At 41.2% G+C, this 21,389-nt stretch overlaps 1 pseudogene; it reads left to right on the top strand.

Moving 5' to 3' along the window:
* Positions 1-1,959: 1,959 nt before the first annotated feature.
* Positions 1,960-21,088, top strand: LOC116355265 (myosin-7B-like; annotated as a pseudogene).
* The last annotated feature ends 301 nt before the right edge of the window (positions 21,089-21,389 follow it).

Below are 21,389 nucleotides of genomic sequence, written 5' to 3' on the forward strand. Positions count from 1 at the left end.
TTTTCTTATTCATTCAAGTCTTACAACTTCCCTTTTTGAAATAGTCTGTTGTTATTAACATCGTTACAGCCCCATCATTTACATTTTCTTCTCACTCCCTATTTAGATTTTCCTCTTTAAACCTTTTATAAAAATTTATAAAAAGTTTAAAGAGGAAAATCTAAATCAAAATAGGGAGTGAGAAGAAAATGTAAATGGTGGGGCTGTAACGATGTTAATAACAACCGACTGTTTCAAAAAGGAAAGTTTTGTATTTGTGTAGATTGATGAGGGAAAAAAACAATTGAATCCATTTTAGAATAAGGCTTTAACGTAACAAAATGTGGAAAAAGTCAAGGGGTCTGAATACTTTCCGAATGCACTGTATGCCCATGATTTATTGTTTATTTTATTTAACTATGATTTCTTTTATTTTAGATATTCTGGAAAATCCAGTGATATTTCAATAACCTGGGGAGAGGAGCTACCATATCTACTATCAGATCATGTCTCAGAAGAAACCAGAACGTATTGGTAAATTAGGATCAAATCCAATACTACTCAGAAAGTACTGCAGTTTGTTGACCCAATCACATGAGTTTTGATTGACAAAGATAGTCTCCTCCACAGGCTGAAGGCACTGAAAGTAAGGGGGACTACCAATTTGAGACATTGCACAAAAGTGGACTGACTGTTGTCTAATAGTCAAGACATACATAGAGACCAGATCAGGACCATATACATTGTAGCCTCCAACCAACAGATTGTTATGCTTGTGTGTGTCTCATCATGAACATCTTCTGTATGTTTGTCCAGGTGCTGACAAAGCCTCCTCCCTAATGGAAGTCAGTTTAGCTGACCTCATCAAGGTTGTTCCTGCACCCCAGTGTGAAGGTGGGGAACGATTACGTGGTAAAGGTACAGAGCGTCGAACACCCCCACGTAGTCAAAGGACATTAATCAACTGCATCTGTACGGTAAATTTAGGTTAATTTGTGTTCATTTAGCTCCGTGATTAGCATTCCAGCAGGGATAGGTCCTTAATCTTCAATCAATCAAATACTCAACACATCTCAGACCATAGAATCTGCTATCCAAGCAACAGGGAGTACCCATGCGAATGACAGCTGTGTACCCTGTGTGTGCCATGTGTGTGTGTGCATACAGTTGAAGTCGGAAGTTTACATACACCTTAGCCAAATACATTTTAACTCAGTTTTTCACAATTCCTGACATTTAATCCCAGTAAAAATTCCCTGTCTTAGGTCAGTTAGGATCACTACTTTGTTTTAAGAATGTGAAATTTCAGAATAATTGAAGAGAGAATGATTTATAGCTTTTATTTATTTCATCACATTCCCAGTGGGTCAGAAGTTGACATACACTCAATTAGTATTTGGTAGCATTGCCTTTAAATTGCTTAACTTGGGTCAAACGTCTTAGGTAGCCTTCCACAAGCTTCCCACAATAAATTGGGTGAATTTTGGCCCATTCCTCCTGACAGAGCTGGTGTAAGTGAGTCAGGTTTGTAGGCCTCCTTGCTCACACATGCTTTTTCAGTTCTGACCACACATTTTCTATAGGATTGAGGTCAGGGCTTTGTGATGGCCACTCCATTACCGTGACTTTGTTGTCCTTATGCCATTTTGCCACAACTTTGGAAGTATGCTTGGGGTCATTATCCATTTGGAAGACCCATTTGCGACCACACTTTAACTTCCTAACTGGCTGGCATTGACCTCATAGAGAAGGTATGGGGAACAACCACTTCTCAAAGACATTGCACTGACATCCCACCTCAGATGAGGTATTGAACCTAAGGATGTGTTTGCTTGCTGGTATGTTTTATGATAAGAATCTGTATCTGTTTGCAGGATTTGTTTTATGTATTGTACTGCATTTGATTGCATGATGCATCTCAGATTCACTATCTGTACTGTATGTTAAGTTGAGCCTTGTTTCTCCAGCCCCTGTGGGATCATGTCCATCCTTGAAGATGAGTGCATGTCACAGGAAGGCCAAAAAGATCATCAAGGACAACAACCACCCGAGCCTGTTCACCCCTCTACCATCCAGAAGGCGAGGTCAGTACAGGGGCATCAAAGCTGGGACCGAGAGACTGAAAAATAGCTTCTATCTCAAGGCCATCAGACTGTTATTAAACAGCCATCACTAACACAGTGAGGCTGCTGCCTACATACAAATCATTGGCTACTTTAATAAATGGATCACTAGTCACTTTAATAATTCCACTTGAATGTTTACATATCTGGCATTACTCATCTCATATGTATATGCTGTATTCTATACCATCTATTGCATCTTGCCTATGCCACTCGGTCACTGCTCATCCATATATTTATATGTATATATTCTTATTCCATTCCTTTACTTAGATTTGTGTGTATTAGGTAGTTGTGCAATTGTTAGATCACTTGTTAGATATTGCTGCACTGTCGGAACTAGAATCACAAGCGTTTCTCTACACTCGCAATAACATTTGCTAACCATGTGTATGTGACCAATAAAAATGGATTGGATTTGTTCCCCAAGGCGACAGACAACAACTTTAAAGCCAAGTTTTACGACAACCATATTGGAAAGTCAGCTAACTTCCAGAAGCCACAACCTGATAAGAAGCGCAAGTACAAGGCCCACTATGAGCTGATGCACCACACTGAAGTGGTAAGTATGTTACAATGGTATACTATTGTATTACTTTAGATAGTGTTATTTGATACAACTTCCATAATGACATGTCTTAGCGAAGTAATAATATTTTTTTCAATTGAAGTTTATTGTTTCTTAACAATACAATTGGCACAAAGCAATCAAATCAAATGTATTTATAATGCCATTTTAACATCAGCAGATGTCAAAGTGCTTATACAGAATCCCAGCCTAAAACCCCAAACAGCAAGCAATGCAGACAAACAGTATAGGTTTCGTTTTTCACCCACAACTCTCAATATGACTCTTTTGACAGTAGTTAGAGCAACTTTTAGCCACATGAGCTTCCCAATCCATCAATATCAGTGATATTCAGTAAAAGCAGAGCAGGATTTTGTGGTACCCCAAGTATCTCATTTCTATACCAGAAAACCATGTGTTTTCTGCTACAGGGTGCATTGTAATTATATTGTACTCCATATGAAAACAGACATTTTTAAGACGTTATCCTGACACTCCAGGTACTGTACAACATCATTGGCTGCTTGGATAAAACAATGACCTGTTGAATAAGACGGTGGTGTTGTGCTTCCAGAAGCCCTCCAACAAGCTGCTGGCCTGCCTCTATAAGAACTATGTTGGCTCTGACTCAGACCAAATGACTGGAGGCAAGAAGAAGAGGAAGAAGGCTGCCTCATCCCAGTGTGTCACAGCTACGTAAAGTGAGAGGGACAACTTCCTCTGTTGGCAAGTTGCTCGCAAAGCATTTCATATAGCTAATATAATGCAATCATGCTAGTTTATACTTTATCTAGTAGACAGTGAAATTATACAAGTATTACAGTTGAATAAACAAGCAGAAAGGACAGTTAGGCAGTGAAGCTGATTCTACATTGAGAGATCATCTATCCTGTGCTGAGAAGGAGACAGTTAAGACTTGTAGTGATGTTTAGGGAAATGATCACATGAACATCACTTTAAGTCGCTGCTGGCTCCACTCTCATATGCATCACATACGGTTTCCTCCCTGAAGTCAATGGATGAGCTGCAGCTGTGCACAACAACTGAAGGAGTGAGGGAGAGCATATTTTCATTAACTGCAGCAAGAACTTAGATATTGACTCGTTTATTTTGAAAACGCTATATCCACACATTTTTCTCATTTGTATTTATTCATCAGAAAGTATTGCTTATGGGTACCTTCATATGTTTGTAAAATATTCTTATTCTCAGACTTTTAATTAATAGATTTTAGATGTGTATGAAAATGTTTTTTTGCAAAACGCTATATATCCATTGTTTTGCTGAAATGTAATGTTTGTATCCTGTATATTTGACTGTGATATGTGGTTGTCTCACCTAGATTATCAGGAATCAAGGTAAGACCCAAGTGCAGGGGCAAGCAAACGACAGGTCAAGGCAGGCAGGGGTTGATAATCCAGAGTAGAGGTCAAGGTACAGGACGACAGGCAAGCTCAGCGTCAGGCAGAGGGTACCGAGAATTTTCAATCCCATTGATAATAACTAACAATCAATAGCTTTGACCAATCCCCGAGGTTTGTAAAACCATGGGTATAATAATAATTAGGCAAAGACTCAGTTTATGCAAAAGGAAAATACAGTTTATTCAGAGAATGTTCTAAAATCAAAAATGCAAACAGTCTTTATAACACACACAAACAAGTTCAAATCTTAAGCTACGACTTGCTCAGACAGTCAGCGTTTTCCCACTACATAGATACATTGTTTCTTTAATCTGCAACGTTTCATAATTTTCTGCAAGCCTAACAGTTTCTCCCCTCCACGGGTGGAGACAGCATGTCCTGTAAGGAACACCCGTTTAATATACTTATCTATTATTGTTAAACACCTCTTCTTTCCCTCACTTCGGAATAGTTCAATGAAGTCTATTTCCAAATGTTGGAGTGGATATTCTACAAACATTTTTTTAAGTAGTTATCCTCTAGGCCATTAAAACCTGTTGAAACTAGGGGGCACTATTTTCATTTTTGGAAAAATAACGTTCCCAGTGTAAACAGGCTATTTTGTCAGGACAAGATGCTAGAATATGCATATCATTGACAGCTTAGGATAGAAAACACTCTAAAACTGTAAAAATATTGTCTGTGAGTATAACAGAACTGATATTGCAGGCAAAAGCCTGAGAAAAATCCAATCAGGAAGGGACTCTTATTTAGAAAGCTCTGCGTTCCTATGCGTCCCTATTGAGCAGTGAATGAGATATCAACCATATTCCTTTTTCTATGGCTTCCCTAATGTGTCTAGTGTCACAATACATAGTTTCAGGCTTTTATTTTGAAAAATTAGCCTGAATGACAACATGCGGCCATTGTTTCTCTCTTTCCTACTAAGAAGCCACCTGTCCCGGTTGATATATTATCGAATAGATATTTGAAAAACACCTTGAGGATTGATTATAAAAAACGTTTGCCATGTTTCTGTCGATATTATGGATCTAATTTGGAATATTTTTCGGTATTGTCGTGATCGCAGTTTCCGGTGGATTTCTCAACCAAACGTGAAGTACAAACGGAGGTGTTTCGGCAATATGGGACAAAATGAACATTTGCTGTCTAACTGGGAGTCTCGTGAGTGAAAACATCCGAAGCTCATCAAAGGTAAACTATTTAATTTGACTGCTTTTCTGATTTTCGTGACCAAGCTGCCTGCTGCTAGCTAGGCATAATGCTATGCTAGGCTATCGATAAATTAGGCTATCGATAAAACACAAATGCTTGTCTTGCTTTGGCTGTAAAGCATCATTTCAAAATCTGAGATGACAGGGTGATTAAGAAAAGGCTAAGCTGTGTTTCAATATATTTCACTTGTGATTTCATGAATATGAATATTTTCTAGTAATATTTTTTGTCCGTTGCGTTATGCTAATTAGTGTCAGTTGATGACAATTCTCCCGGATCCGGGAGAGGGAGTTCCAAGAGGTTATTAAGTAGTTATCCTCTAGGCACTAAGTCTTTCCTAACCTGCAGTGTTTCCTAAACTGCTCTACCATACTTCCTCCCTGTTGACACCTGGCTCTGCCCATGTGTCAATATTGCTGCATATCTAAACAATGACTTTGGTAAGTTTAGTAAATTATCCTTATGTCAGACCTTATCTTGTAGGATCAGCCCTTTCATTTTCCACATGTCCAATTCTCCCTGGGGCGTTCGTTCTTGGCTATCCTGTAACAATTCTCTGTCAAGTGTCTTATCTTCTTTAAGATGTATCTGTGCTGCTTCTTATGGTTTTAAATGCCTATGTGCTTGTCTGTGTAAATAGTAACCTTTCTCTCCTTTCTTATTTCTCAGGCTTTAGTCAATGCTACTATTTGGCCTGCTGTGCAGAATAATTTCTGGCCAATGGTTCAGTGTCTAACACCTTAGTTCCTGAAACCAACTAAGCTTTCATTCCCCTTTTAGTTAGGGTAATAACTACTTCCAACAAAACCATCATATCTCTTCCTAGTTAATTTACTAACCATACACTTAAAATAAAAAATAAAATACCTGCCTCCTCTCCTAACTTTTCATATTTTTAAAACCAATGGAGCTGACAGTCTCTCTATGAATTAATATCCTAAATATCCTTCTGTCTGTCACGGTATTAGTCACGGTATTATTTCTGTCCCCCATTTCTCGGGAGAGCCTTACACTCCGCCATCTAATCCTGGTTATATTTTAACTATGCTGGTCTCCACTCAGTAACTGTTATCTACCCATTCTGTCTCACTTCTCTCCTCATGCTACTCCCAAGTGATCAAGGTTTTAGCAGTGTGGGGGAGGGTTTCTCCATCTGCCCTTCCTTCTATCTGTCTGTTGCTCTTTCTTATAACAGTCAGTATCAAATATGGGTTGTTTCCAAATATTGTCTAAATGTCTCACTGTCTCCCTGTCTGCACTCATGGATTTTTAGAAAAATCAACATGTCTATGGTCGTAATCTCTAAGATTATTACCTAGTTGATAAAGTTTATCTCGATACTCTCAATGATCCTGAATCACCACAGATGTCATATATCCCTGTCCTCTTGGCTTAGAATATAATAATATTATTAACCTTATTCTTGCTAACTTTATAACCGTATTCAACAATAAAATATCATAATACTATTATATCAATTTCACAGCCTTGTTGTGTTAAATTTCTTACACTGCATACAACAGCTGATTACCTAAGGGAAAATAAAACTTTGCTAGATTTTTTTGCTAGCCAAAATCTTGGGGGTTTCAAAATAACCTTGACAGTTTTTTATTAACCCACCTTTTCCCCATTTTTAACCCATAACCCTCCATGAAAGTATTGTATAAAAATACTACTACTGATCAAAAGATAAAACAAAAATTCAAATAACATAATCAGATCAAAATCACTACTCTGAAACCCTCCGCAAAGAAAAATGATTGTAACCTTATGGCCATAGGAAGAGAGACTTAAGGAAGTCTACCCTTAGTCAAAGGTTATTCCCTATCTTTCTTCTCATTGGTTCAAATTACAAATATGTCAAAGAACTATAAAGTCCATCATAATTATCAATTACACAAATTACCTTAAAATCGGTATTACAAATTACCTTAAATTCACTATCCAAATGGCCCTCCCATGAGGCTGATCAGACCACAAAGGAAAGCCACGATAGAGATCAAAAATCAGAAAATAAAACTTTTAAAATTCCATGTGTGTGTGTACCCCTTTAAAAATATTGTGACTTTAGGAAACATTCCAAACAGAGACAATGAAACACTCCTTTTCCCAGAAAAAATACAACCACTTGGTCAGCATTTCATTATACTACACCGATTCAGAAACCCAAAAGTTGACCACAAACAAAACCTAATAATAATGATAATTCCATTGTCCCTCCAATCATTTGTTTTGTTGAACAGAAAACCCAAACCTTATGGGCGGCAGGGTAGCCTAGTGGTTAGAGCGTTGGACTAGTAACCGAAAGGTTGCAAGTTCGAATTCCTGAGCTGACAATGTACAAATCTGTCCTTCTGCCCCTTAACAGGCACTGTTTCTAGGCCGTCATTGAAAATAAGAATTTGTTCTTAACTGACTTGCCTAGTAAAATAAAGGTGAAATAAAACATTTAAAAAAGATCCACAAGGTCCTCCATGAGAGATGACTGTATTAGTTCCCTTAATGAAAAGCACCTTCAGTTAATCTCCTTTTTGTTCTACGTAATGGAAACTGATCATGTTAGAATACTTTAACTTCCTGCTCAAATTCACTGGTATTACCTAAACAATAAAACAAAAAAATAAACAATAATCAGAATCTATCACGAATCGTAAAACTTTTAACTATTCAGACCTGAATCCCTTACAGACAAATATAGCCCAGCGAGCATGACAAACTCACCTATTCTTTCCAGTAGGCGAAAGCATAACCCCTATTCAAACAACGTTCTGCCTTACCTCTATCGTAAGAGTAAAACCAAACTTTACAACTTTCCCTTCTCTTTCGGCTTCACCCTTATGAAATGTCCAAGACTTAAATGTAACATGTAAATCGCCAAATTTATAACATACTTCAGTCAATTCATAAGAAAAAAAACACATTTCGGTGGGCACAACTCTATCGCAATTACCTCTCCGCTATTATTTAGAATTCATTAGATTTAAGTAACTGTCTCTTCTATGATTCAGTGATTTAAATACGACTCCATTCTAAATACGTTATTCCAGCAGACCATTTAGGCAACAGACAACGTATTATATCGAAATTGCCTCCCTATTATTTAGAATTAATTGGTCTTTCAATTGAACCTAAACAAGCTATTAAAACGTTCAATATCTTAAACAAACACTAAAAACCGTATCTTTCCAGGCAATAGTTGAATTACAATCAGAAACACAGATTTTAGTCAATTGGTGCATAGGCTGGGATTCAAACCCAAGACTCCCACTTGCCAGGAAAGAATTCTACCACTGGACCACCAACGCTATTGAAAAACCGGAGACTCCTCGCAAATAACCCTATTTATAATTGTCTGTAGTCGTAAAATCAGGCACGTACTGCCGAGTCAATTCCCAGAAAATAGCCCTAATTTAAAGGTCCAGACATTTCTTCAGCGATGATTCTCCTTTCTCTCTCGTTGTCTCTGCCTCTCTCTTGCTCTCTGTATGTCCCCTTATCTTCTCTTTTCCTTTCCTCTCTTGACTTTTTTCACTCTCTATCTCCTACTCTGAATTTAGGAATAATTACTATTGTGACTTTTGATAAGTTATTAGGTCTCACACGCACATAATTTTTCCCCTGCTGATATCCTTCTTGAAACTTTCTCTTACCCTTTCTCTACACTTGCCTTCTTGCTCCTACTACTCCTCTCGCTCTCTCATTCGCCTACGTTCCCTTTTCTGTCTATCCCTATACTGTCTCTGTCTGCTGTTCCTTGGTGGGGCCTTACAATCCTCTGCCATGTGGTCTGTTTTATTGCAGTTGTAGCACTTTCTGTTCTCGGGTTCTATCCATTTTCTACTCCATGTTTCTCCTTTTCTTTTAAAAATCTTTCCTGCTGTTTCCCGCAATTTCCCCAAGAGTAGCGATCAAATATTCTGCTCCTGTCTGTTCTTTCTTACTTTTCTTTTCCTTGAAGCCTCATTTATGCTTATCTACAATTATCTCGAGAGTTACTATTAGGTGATCTGCTTCTTTCTTTTCTATTCCTCCTCTGAGTCTGGCTGTAGGCACCTGACCTTTTCCTCTCTGTTCTTGCCTTTGACCCTCTCTCCTATCCTTTCTGTCCTTTTTCTCCCTACTATCTAGGTGATTGTGGCCCACCTCGCAGTGCATGCATGGTTCCTCACACTCCTTGGCCAAATGTCCTGTCTTGCTACAGTTGAACATTTAGGTCCCTCTCTATCTTCTCTCTTCAGAGTTCTTTGTCTTTTCTCACCTCCACCCTTTTCTACCTCTATCCACTTTCTCAATAAGGTAGCTAAATTCTGTCCTCCTTTCTGTGTCTCTTCCTCCCTCCCTCCCTCCCTCAGCTCCCCGAGGACCAGCATATGGGGGAGGGGGTAATGTGACGGGTGGCACCTGGTTTGGCTGCCTCGGTTTCATTACCACCACCTCGTCATCTGGATTTTCCCTCCACCCCTGGTCTGCCAGGGAGGGGTATACTTTGGGTTTAGGTGGTGTCTCTGTGGGAGCCGAGGGAGTCCTCTCTGTCTGCTCCTGGCTACCTAATTCTTCCTCCTTAGTAGCTCCCTTTTTCTTGGCCCCCTCTGGTTTTTTCTAGCTTCAGCCAGCCTAACACGAGCGGTGTCAAGCCCTTCTGTCTGTTGCCTTATCCCCACATACTCTATTTATTTGTTTGATCATTGATTCCAGTGTTTCTATATTTAAACGACATTCAAATTCGTACTTCTTCCTCCATTTCGGGCCAAATTAGATGTTCCTTTTATCTTTTCCCTGCATATATCGTTCATTTCCGGTTAATACCGTAATCCCCTTAGAGGATTTACTATCCATTTTTATTCAATTACTATTATTGTTATTATGCTTCTTCTCACAATCTATGTGTATGTGCTATTAGTCTCTATGTGTGTGCCTCGTACCGTTATTATCCTTAACCTATGTTGATAAATACCTCCCGTTAATCTTCCCTAGAATTTTAGAAAATAAATTTGTATGAATCCTGATATATTATTTAGATCTCACACGTATACAAATCAAATCAAATCAAATCAAATTTATTTATATAGCCCTTCGTACATCAGCTGATATCTCAAAGTGCTGTACAGAAACCCAGCCTAAAACCCCAAACAGCAAGCAATGCAGGTGGAGAAGCACGGTGGCTAGGAAAAACTCCCTAGAAAGGCCAATACCTAGGAAGAAACCTAGAGAGGAACCAGGCTATGTGGGGTGGCCAGTCCTCTTCTGGCTGTGCCGGGTGGAGATTATAACAGAACATGGTCAAGATGTTCAATGTTCATAAATGACCAGCATGGTCGAATAATAATAAGGCAGAACAGTTGAAACTAGAGCAGCAGCACAGTCAGGTGGAAGTTGAAACTGGAGCAGCAGCATGGCCAGGTAGACTGGGGACAGCAAGGAGTCATCATGTCAGGTAGTCCTGGGGCATGGTCCTAGGGCTCAGGTCAGTTGAAACTGGAACAGCAGCATGGCCAGGTGGACTGGGGACAGCAAGGAGTCATCATGTCAGGTAGTCCTGGGGCATGGTCCTAGGGCTCAGGTCCTCCGAGAGAGAGAAAGAAAGAGAGAAGGAGAGAATTAGAGAACGCACACTTAGATTCACACAGGACACCGAATAGGACAGGAGAAGTACTCCAGATATAACAAACTGACCCCAGCCCCCCGACACATAAACTACTGCAGCATAAATACTGGAGGCTGAGACAGGAGGGGTCAGGAGACACTGTGGCCCCATCCGAGGACACCCCCGGACAGGGCCAAACAGGAAGGATATAACCCCACCCACTTTGCCAAAGCACAGCCCCCACACCACTAGAGGGATATCTTCAACCACCAACTTACCATCCTGAGACAAGGCTGAGTATAGCCCACAAAGATCTCCGCCACGGCACAACCCAAGGGGGGGGGGGGGGCGCCAACCCAGACAGGATGACCACAACAGTGAATCAACCCACTCAGGTGACGCACCCCCTCCAGGGACAGCATGAGAGAGCCCCAGCAAGCCAGTGACTCAGCCCCTGTAATAGGGTTAGAGGCAGAGAATCCCAGTGGAAAGAGGGGAACCGGCCAGGCAGAGACAGCAAGGGCGGTTCGTTGCTCCAGAGCCTTTCCGTTCACCTTCCCACTCCTGGGCCAGACTACACTCAATCATATGACCCACTGAAGAGATGAGTCTTCAGTAAAGACTTAAAGGTTGAGACCGAGTTTGCGTCTCTGACATGGGTAGGCAGACCGTTCCATAAAAATGGAGCTCTATAGGAGAAAGCCCTGCCTCCAGCTGTTTGCTTAGAAATTCTAGGGACAATTAGGAGGCCTGCGTCTTGTGACCGTAGCGTACGTATAGGTATGTACGGCAGGACCAAATCAGAGAGATATGTAGGAGCAAGCCCATGTAATGCTTTGTAGGTTAGCAGTAAAACCTTGAAATCAGCCCTTGCTTTGACAGGAAGCCAGTGTAGAGAGGCTAGCACTGGAGTAATATGATCAAATTTTTTGGTTCTAGTCAGGATTCTAGCAGCCGTATTTAGCACTAACTGAAGTTTATTTAGTGCTTTATCCGGGTAGCCGGAAAATAGAGCATTGCAGTAGTCTAACCTAGAAGTGACAAAAGCATGGATTAATTTTTCTGCATCATTTTTGGACAGAAAGTTTCTGATTTTTGCAATGTTACGTAGATGGAAAAAAGCTGTCCTCGAAATGGTCTTGATATGTTCTTCAAAAGAGAGATCAGGGTCCAGAGTAACGCCGAGGTCCTTCACAGTTTTATTTGAGACGACTGTACAACCATTAAGATTAATTGTCAGATTCAACAGAAGATCTCTTTGTTTCTTGGGACCTAGAACAAGCATCTCTGTTTTGTCCGAGTTTAATAGTAGAAAGTTTGCAGCCATCCACTTCCTTATGTCTGAAACACATGCTTCTAGCGAGGGCAATTTTGGGGCTTCACCATGTTTCATTGAAATGTACAGCTGTGTGTCATCCGCATAGCAGTGAAAGTTTACATTATGTTTTCGAATAACATCCCCAAGAGGTAAAATATATAGTGAAAACAATAGTGGTCCTAAAACGGAACCTTGAGGAACACCGAAATTTACAGTTGATTTGTCAGAGGACAAACCATTCACAGAGACAAACTGATATCTTTCCGACAGATAAGATCTAAACCAGGCCAGAACATGTCCGTGTAGACCAATTTGGGTTTCCAATCTCTCCAAAAGAATGTGGTGATCGATGGTATCAAAAGCAGCACTAAGGTCTAGGAGCACGAGGACAGATGCAGAGCCTCGGTCCGATGCCATTAAAATGTCATTTACCACCTTCACAAGTGCCGTCTCAGTGCTATGATGGGGTCTAAAACCAGACTGAAGCATTTCGTATACATTGTTTGTCTTCAGGAAGGCAGTGAGTTGCTGCGCAACAGCCTTCTCTAAAATTTTTGAGAGGAATGGAAGATTCGATATAGGCCGATAGTTTTTTATATTTTCTGGGTCAAGGTTTGGCTTTTTCAAGAGAGGCTTTATTACTGCCACTTTTAGTGAGTTTGGTACACATCCAGTGGATAGAGAGCCATTTATTATGTTCAACATAGGAGGGCCAAGCACAGGAAGCAGCTCTTTCAGTAGTTTAGTTGGAATAGGGTCCAGTATGCAGCTTGAAGGTTTAGAGGCCATGATTATTTTCATCATTGTGTCAAGAGATATAGTACTAAAACACTTGAGCGTCTCTCTTGATCCTAGGTCCTGGCAGAGTTGTGCAGACTCAGGACAACTGAGGTTTGGAGGAATACGCAGGTTTAAAGAGGAGTCCGTAATTTGCTTTCTAATAATCATAATCTTTTCCTCAAAGAAGTTCATGAATTTATCACTGCTAAAGTGAAAGTCATCCTCTCTTGGGGAATGCTGCTTTTTAGTTAGCTTTGCGACAGTATTAAAAAGGAATTTCGGATTGTTCTTATTTTCCTCAATTAAGTTAGAAAAATAGGATGATCGAGCAGCAGTAAGGGCTCTACGGTACTGCACGGTACCGTCCTTCCAAGCTAGTCGGAAGACTTCCAGTTTGGTGTGGCGCCATTTCCGTTCCAATTTTCTGGAAGCTTGCTTCAGAGCTCGGGTATTTTCTGTGTACCAGGGAGCTAGTTTCTTATGAGACATTTTTTTTGTTTTTAGGGGTGCAACTGCATCTAGGGTATTGCGCAAGGTTAGATTGAGATCCTCAGTTAGGTGGTTAACTGATTTTTGTCCTCTGGCGTCCTTGGGTAGGCAGAGGGAGTCTGGAAGGGCATCAAGGAATCTTTGTGTTGTCTGTGAATTTATAGCACGACTTTTGATGTTCCTACAACCATAAGTTCTACTTATTCTTTGTTGTTCCTTGTGACTTTTGACTGATCAATATGTCTATCTTATCTTCTTATGCTATGTGTGTGCTTTTAAAACTCTGATCTCGTCTCACAATCTATGTGTCTCACAATTGATGTGTATGTCCCTCCTATGTGTGTGCCTTTTCCGTTCTTGAAACTTTATCTATAGAGGCGTCTTTCAATCGGACATTAGGTCTCACACGTATACAACTATAAGCTATATCCCAGGGTTGGTAAAGTCCTAGTTAACAGCCTATTTTTTTGTTGTTCCTTGTGATTTTTGACTCGTTAATATCTCGTATCTCACCCCGCTATATTAGGTTTCCTTTCTTCAATGGATAATCAGACCATAGATGTGCGCCTCCTAAAGATCTGACCATCCCCTCCGAAGCGTATTTATACAGGCGACCTATATTAATATAATTATGTCTCTGACCTCCTCTCTCCTAATTTTGTTATTATATTTCGCCTTCCAATTTACGTTTTTGTGCCAATGTCTTTCAACCAATTTTACATTTAAGGTCTCAACATTTAGCAAGTTTATATTGGTAGTGGCCACAGATACCTTGGAGTCATTCCGGACCCCCCTCCTCCTATTTGAACTTATACCCGATTCCTATCTTCCATTTGCACAGAATACTTGGTTCCCTTTAAAACATTTTCTCCCACACAAAATTCTAAAGACAGGTCACCAGATATAAAATCCTTTGATATTTTAGTGTCTAACACCCAGAATACATCATCTCCGGTTAAATCCTGCTTTCCCTTAAAATACTTTACCTCATTTAATGCAATCATACAGATATTTTTTTTTTAACCTTTATTTAACTGGGCAAGTCAGTTAAGAACAAATTCTTATTTTCAATGACAGCCTAGGAACAGTGGGTTAACTGCCTGTTCAGGGGCAGAACGACAGATTTGTAGCCTTGTCAGCTCGGGGGTTTGAACTTGCAACCTTCCGGTTACTAGTCCAACGCTCTAACCTGCCACCTATATATCTCTAAATATAAAGCACCGACCTTATTTTTTACAGCTGAGGTTTCAATGTTGGTTGGATTTCGTCACCGCTTTCTGTCGCGTACCTGTTTGCCACCGGCCTGGAATGGAACCTCAATTTCCAGAGGTCAGGTCTTTAACATACGGATGTCTGATCCGTCCGTGCACGGTTTTCAGCGCTCCCATGGGAGGACAGAAAACAGGTATTGAAATCCGTCTCGAAGGACCAAGCTGTCACGAGAATTTTCAATCCCAATGATAATAACTAACAATCAATAACTTTGACCAATCCCCGAGGTTTGTAAGACCATGGGTATAATAAGAATTAGGCAAAGACTCAGCTTATGCAAAAGGTTAGTACAGTTTATTCAGAGAACGTTCTAAAATCAAAAAGGCAAACACAGTCTTTATAACACACACAAACAAGTTCAAATCTTAAGCTACGCCTTGCTCAGACAGTCTGTGTTTTTCCACTACATAGATACATTGTTTCTTTAATCTGCAACATGTTTCACAATTTTCTGCAAACCTAACAGTTTCTCCCCTCCACGGGTGGAGACAGCATGTCCTGTAAGGAACACAGTAGTACAACTCATCTGTAGATAGCTCCTCTTATCATTTGTTTCCCACTTGCACCCTGCTTAGATACTAAAAAGGATCGAAATGTCCTTGTTCTAATTCTGACTAAAACTACACACATCATCAGATTATAGTTTTATGATTCTAATACATTTCATACAATTATATGTTTTCAGAGTGGAATTATTTAATCATTATCTTTAAACATAGAAATTATTTTATCACAGAGGTCGGTAATCCAGAGGTGGAGCGAAGGTACAGGACGGCAGGCAGGCTCAGAGTCAGGGACAGGCCGAGTGGTCAGGTGGGCAGGTACATGGTCAGGACAGGCAAGGGTCAAAAACCAGGAGGGTGAAAAAAAGACACTGGGGAAAAATAGGAGCTGAGACAAAACGCTGGTAGGCTTGAACAAACAAGACCAGACAAACTACCTAGGGGATAAGTGGGGAAGATCGGCGACACCTGGAGGAGGTGGAGACGAGCACAAGCACAAGGACAGATGAAACAGATCAGGGCGTGACATAGATGAATGCACTTACTTTATGTCGCTCTGAATAAGAATCTGAACAAGCTGATGACTAACCTCTGTTGCACTCACTTTGTCCTTAGCCTTATCCTCAACGAGACAAAGACTCCAGGTATAGCATTCAACTGAGATCGAATTAAATCTGAGTGCCAAGGAAATCGTAGGAACATATGTTATTTACTGTAAGTGCTCCAGAGAGCGTCTTCTCTCTGATTGATAACCCCCTCTGCCCCGGTCCTCTGCAGTGATCATGGATGCCTTCTTGAAGCTGCACCAGCTTCGCTGGAAAGGTTTGCTGGTGGGTGTCAGGATCTGCAGGAAGGGATTTCCAAACCACATAATCTACGCAGAGTTCAAACAGTGGTGAGTGTGATAACACACTTTAATTCCCACAACACACACACATAAAATACATTTGGAATCAATCATATACAATACAATGTTTTCTTTTTACTCTCAGCTATCACATCATGAACCCACATGCCATCGCTGATGATGCGTTTGTGGACAGCAGGAAAGCAACAGAGAAACTGCTCGGGTCCCTCGAGGTCGACCACAACCAGTACAAGTTTGGACATACTAAGGTAGAAGACTGAGGGTTTATATGTGTTTTTGGTCAATTAATCACATAAACACACATTGGATCTATAGGCAAATGAAGTTGTACAGTGGCTTGCTAAAGTATTTCCCCATTGGCATTTTTCCTATTCTGTTGCCTTACAACCTGGAAATAAAATATATATTTTTTTGTGGGGGTTTGTATCATTTGACTTCCACAACATGACTACCACTTTGAAGCTGCAAAATATTTTTGGGTGAAAAACCCCCAAGAAATAACACAAAAAAGAACTTCAGCATGCATAACTATTCACCCCCTCAAGTCAATACTTTGTAGAGCCTCCTTTTGTAGCAATTACAGCTACAAGTCTCTTGGGGTATGTCTCTATAAGCTTGGCACATCTAGCCAATGGGACTTTGCCCATTCTTCAAGGCAAAACTGCTTCAGCTCCTTGAAGTTGGATGGATTCCGCTGGTGTACAGCAATCTTTAAGTCATACCACAGATTCTCAATTGGATTGAGGTCTGGGCTTTGACTGGGCCATTCCAAGTCATTTAAATGTTTCCCTTTAAACCACTCAAGTGTTGCTTTAGAAGTATGCTTAGGGTCATTGTGCTGTTAAGGTGAACCTCCGTTCCGTCCCAGTCTAAAATCTCTGGAAGACTCAAACAGGTTTCCCTCAAGAATTGCCCTGTATTTAGCTCCATCCATCATTCCTTCAATTCTGACCAGTATCCCAGTCCCTGCTGATGAAAAACATCCCCCCAGCATGATGCTGCCACCACCATGCTTCACTGTGGGGATGGTGTTCTCAGGGTGATGAGATGTGTTGGGTTTGCGCCAGACAAAGTGTTTTCCTTGATGGCCTAAAAGCTACATTTTAGTCTCATCTGACCAGAGTACCTTCTTCCATATGGTTGGGGAGTCTCCCACATACCTTTTTGCGAACACCAAACGTGTTATTTTTTTCATTAAGCAATGGCTTTTTTCTGGACACTCTTCCATAAAGCACAGCTCTGTGGAGTGTACAGCTTAAAGTGGTCCTATGGACAGATACTCTAATCTCCGCTGTGGAGCTTTGCAGCTCCTTCAGGGTTATCTTTGGTCTTTTTGTTTCCCCTCTGATTAATGCTCTCCTTGCCTGGTCCATGAGTTTTGGTGTCTGGCCCTCTCTTGGCATATTCTTTCCAGATTTTAATAATGGATTCAATGGTGCTCTGTGGGATGTTCAAAGTGTCTGATATTTTTTTTAACCCAACCCTGATCTGTACTTCTCCACAACTTTGTCCCTGACCTGTTTAGAGAGGTCCTTGGTCTTCATGGTGCCACTTGTTTGGTGGTGCCCCTTGCCTAGTGGTGTTGCAGACTGGGAATCTTTCAGAACAGGTGTATATATACTGAGACCGTGTGACACTTAGATTGTACACAGGTAGACTTTATTTAACTAATTATATGACTTCTGATGGTAATTGGTTGCACCAGATCTAATTTCAGGGCTTCATAGCAAAGGGGTGAATACATATGCACGCACCACTTTTCCATTATTTTCTTTTTGAAACAAGTAATTTTCTTCATTTCACTTCACCAATTTGGACTATTTTGTGTATGTCTATTACATGAAATCCAAATAAAAATTAAATTAAATTACAGGTTGTAATGCAACAAAATAGAAAAAACGCCAAGGGGGATGAATACTCTTGCAAGGCACAGTATGTGATCTTCCTGACTGGGTCTGGATGGGGTTATCCTTCTCTAGGTGTTATTTAACACATTTAAGGCAGGTCTGCTGGGGCAGCTGGAGGAGATGAGGGATGAGCGTCTGGCCAAGGTCCTCACACTGCTCCAGACTGTCAGCGGAGGATAGAGCTCCAGAATGTGATGGCGAGAAGGTAACAGATCATGGCTTAATTTGCTCTAGTAAAGTACCTAAATGAAGTCCGTTGTCCTAGACTATTGGGGAGGTACTGTATTATCTCTTTGGAGTGCAGGAGTGTTGTCACATCATAATGGAACAATTCCGGAACACTTCATAGGAATATAAAGACATCAGTGAAAACAAACCAACTTCAAACCAGCTTCCTCCAGCAGGTTCAATAGTAATGTGATCACGCGCACCTTTCAGTTTGTGATATATTATACCTTTGTGCACACTCTCATGGTCTTGTATGTGTGGTATGCAATGTTAGCAGTGTGTGTGAGGCGTGTGCTTGTTCATGTATGGTTGCTGTGCAAGTGTGTGGCCCCATGTTAATTTTGACCCCATTCCCCCCTCGCTCACACATTCTTCCCCACTCGTCCCCACCCCTCTCCCCTCTCTGCTCTTCCTAAATTAAACAATGCTGATGGTGTCCTTAGAGCCAGGTGGCGACATGTGTCAAGTAGCAGCTGCTCGGGCCCACACTAAAAGTACCCCCGCCTGCCCCGTGGCCTCTAGCCTCTTTTGTTCCAGGCGCCTGCAGTTCTAAGTGAGCACATAGATGGGATATGTGGTGGGTGACAGAGGATTATAGCCTGTTGTCTAACAGAGGGCTTTAGTTTCTAAATAAACACAGAGACGCTCACGTTTGAGAGGCAATGAGCACAGAGTCACGTTTGAAATGCAATCATACTCATACCACAGCGACCACCCATTCACCCTGCTACCCCCGACACCCTGCCTGGCCATGGCCCTGCACTCACTCACGCACACATTCACAACTCTGACAGGAAGTGCCTGACCATGTTGCAAAAGGTCATTTTTGTCTGTCATGGACCTGCAGAATGACAAGCAGCAACTTCAATAGAAGCTGACCAAGTGAGAACAATCTACTTGATTGAAGACTGATCAGTTCTCTGGTCAATGATCAATTAAAAAATATTAATGTAATCTACTCTTCTTTCGAATCAGGAAAGACTTTGAAATTAACCAGATCACCACCAAGATTGAAGATGAACAAGCCTTGACCATTCAGCTCCAGAAAAAGATCAAGGAATAACAGGTATGAATGTACAACCGGGTCTAGAAATACTAACAGCAATTTCTCATGAATATAATATAATGCTGAAAATATCCATTGATCTCTTCGTCTATGCCCATGTCTTCTCCCAGGTTCGTATCGAGGAGCTGTAGTCTGACTGGGCGTCCTTTGCCAAGGTGGAGGAGCAGCTGGGTGATGCCAAGATGGAGGCGAACGATCCAACGTGGAACAGCTCTCCAAGAGCAAGGTAGAGAGATGAGCATACACACACCTGTTCAGAAGTATGTCAAGTATATGTGGGCTGGTTCTGCAGCTGATCCCACTTGTATTTCCAGGCTGATGCTGAGAAGATGTGTCGTCTGTATGAGAACCAGAAAGGCGAGGCCAAGGACAAGGTGGATGAGCACCAGAAGTAGAACAATGACACCAACTCCCAGAGAGCCCGCACTCAGGCCGACTGTGGTGAGGCCCTGTCCTAGAGTATTATAGAGACAGAATGTGTAAAACTAAAGGTTCCATTTTAAAATCCCCCTTCTCTGACTGACTGGTCTCCCACCCTCTCCCTCATCCCTGTAGCTTGGCAGAAAGCTGGAGGAGCGGGAAGCCGTGGTCACTCAGCTGCAGCGCACCAAGCATTCCTTCAGTCCAACATTCCATGTCAGCAGCCCTATTCTGTAGTGGAGTGCTTATTCAGAATTGGGAATGACATGGAAATGAATGGGATTGGGAATAATAGTATTCCTGGTTCCAGCATCAGTCTGGTAGCAAAATGAATGTGTATAACCATCTCAATATACATACACCACCTAGTTGTTGTGCTTAAAAGTACGACTGACCTTACCTCCTTCCACCATCTTGGCGCTATCTCCACTATCATTGTCTTCAGACATAGAGCGCCCTGGGCCATGCTTTCCAGTCCTCCTGCCATGACTGTGACCTGCTGAGGGAACAGTATGACGAGGAGCAGGAGGCCAAGGCTGACCTGCAGCGAACCCTATCCAAGGCCAACGCTGAGGTGGCTCAGTGGCCGTTACAGTCAATACTACTCACCAATGTGCTATCATTGGACAATAAACTAGACAAGGTACGATCACGAATATCCTACCAACGGGACATCAAAAACTGAAATATCCTATGTTTCATGGAATCGTGGATGGATGACGACATGGATATTTAGCTAGTGGGATATATGCTGCACCAGCAAGATAGAACAGCACACTCCAATGTTTACAACATTGGTTGTAAACTATGAAACATGCCCTTCTTTTACCACTATATAAACCCGTTGACGAAAATTCAACTTTCTGTTCCAAGGACATGAGGACTTGCGGTCCCCACGTTGAAAGGACAAAGATCACCTACAGAACTAAGCCAACCTCAGGGTGAGCTCTGGTTGAACGACAAGAACCTAACAAAATTAGCATCGAATTTCAACGTGAAGATGTCGATCAACACGCCGAAAGGATGAATTTCGACTATACCAGCCAGAACATAGCATGGGCTTGAAGTATGGCAACTTGGTATGAACTTTGAACTCTTATTCACTAAAGAAGTGATACTTCCTAGCCGTTGCATTAGCAACAGCAGCTGTAAACGTGGGCTAGGAGAGGACGGACAGAGTATCCATTCTACTACGTTCCAGTTCACAACTAGACATTCTTCAGAGGACAAGAGAACCTGGCCTTCTATCTACGACCAATCTACCGAAGCGCAGCTCAGAGTAAATACTCTGAGTTGTACTCAGTGATGTGTTGTGTTGAATTTGCCCCAAATATAACGCTTTGTATTCAGGACAAAAAGTTAATTTGTTGGAAAATCTCCCAGGTCTTTGTGGTTGAATCTGTGTTTGAAATTCACTGTTCAACTGAGGAACCTTACAGATAATTGTATGTGTGGGGTACAGAGATGAGGTAGTCATTCACAATATTATTGCACACAGAGTGAGTGCAACTTACTAAATGACTTGTTAAGCTAATTTTTACTCCTGAACTTACTTAGGCTTGCCATAACAAAGGGTTTAAATACTAATTGACTGAAGACAAATAGTCCGGGTAGCCATTTGATTACCTGTTCAGGAGGATTATGG

The sequence above is a fragment of the Oncorhynchus kisutch genome, linkage group LG1 (genome assembly GCF_002021735.2).
Source record: "Oncorhynchus kisutch isolate 150728-3 linkage group LG1, Okis_V2, whole genome shotgun sequence".
Classification (NCBI taxonomy): Eukaryota; Metazoa; Chordata; class Actinopteri; order Salmoniformes; family Salmonidae; genus Oncorhynchus; species Oncorhynchus kisutch.